The sequence below is a fragment of the Rhincodon typus genome, unplaced genomic scaffold, assembly GCF_021869965.1.
Source record: "Rhincodon typus isolate 14 unplaced genomic scaffold, sRhiTyp1.1 hic_rhity00004583, whole genome shotgun sequence".
In the NCBI taxonomy this organism is placed as follows: domain Eukaryota; kingdom Metazoa; phylum Chordata; class Chondrichthyes; order Orectolobiformes; family Rhincodontidae; genus Rhincodon; species Rhincodon typus.
In genome coordinates, this window is record NW_025970221.1 from 11,448 (window position 1) to 12,257 (window position 810).

The window sequence follows — 810 nt, forward strand, 5'->3', positions numbered from 1 at the left end:
GTGGAATTCTGATGTCTAGTTTCATTCCTGTCTGCCCGATGTAATGTTTGTGGTCGTCGTTGCATGGTATTTTGTAAACCACATTGGTTCTGCACGAACGTCAGCCTTCCTACTCCTCTGATGCTGCTTGGTCTGCTGTGTTCATCCAGCTCTACACCTTGTTATCTCTTGGTTCTGCATGTTGTGGGAATGGGGTCTTTAATTCTTGTAAGTGTTTGTTGTAGAGTGGCTGTGGGCTTGTGGGCCACCATGATTCTGAATGGTCTGAGGAGTCCTGGTGTCAGTTCCCATATGTTCTTGATGTATGGCAGTATGGCCAGTGTGTGAGGGCGTACTGTATCCTCCTGTTGTTGTCTGTTTAACATCGGTAACCTCACCAGTTCCCTCACACAAGGAAATAACCACTGCTGCAGAAGACCATATAATCCCAGTTCCCAGGCCCGGAATCAGAGAAACTCAGTGGCCCAGCTGTGAAGATACAACCCGAAATGGGGATGGCAACGAGCACGCGGAGCTACTCTGTGATTCCAGTGATGCAATCGGTGAGCACGCGGTCCTTCTGTGAGGGTATAGAGGTGCATGAAAGCAGGGTTAATGTTCCCGGTAAATTAAGGATGAACAACAAATGGTGTCCTGACCAGCGGTACCCACATCCCACGGGAGAATAAGGAAGAACAAAAACACATTCACAACAAGGAAAAATGGCCTTCTGTCTGCATTGACTCGAATTCACCTGATCGCCCAATCTGGATAGAGACAAGGACACCCACAGCACAGAGAAACCAGGGAACTGTGTGGACTGAGGGAAGG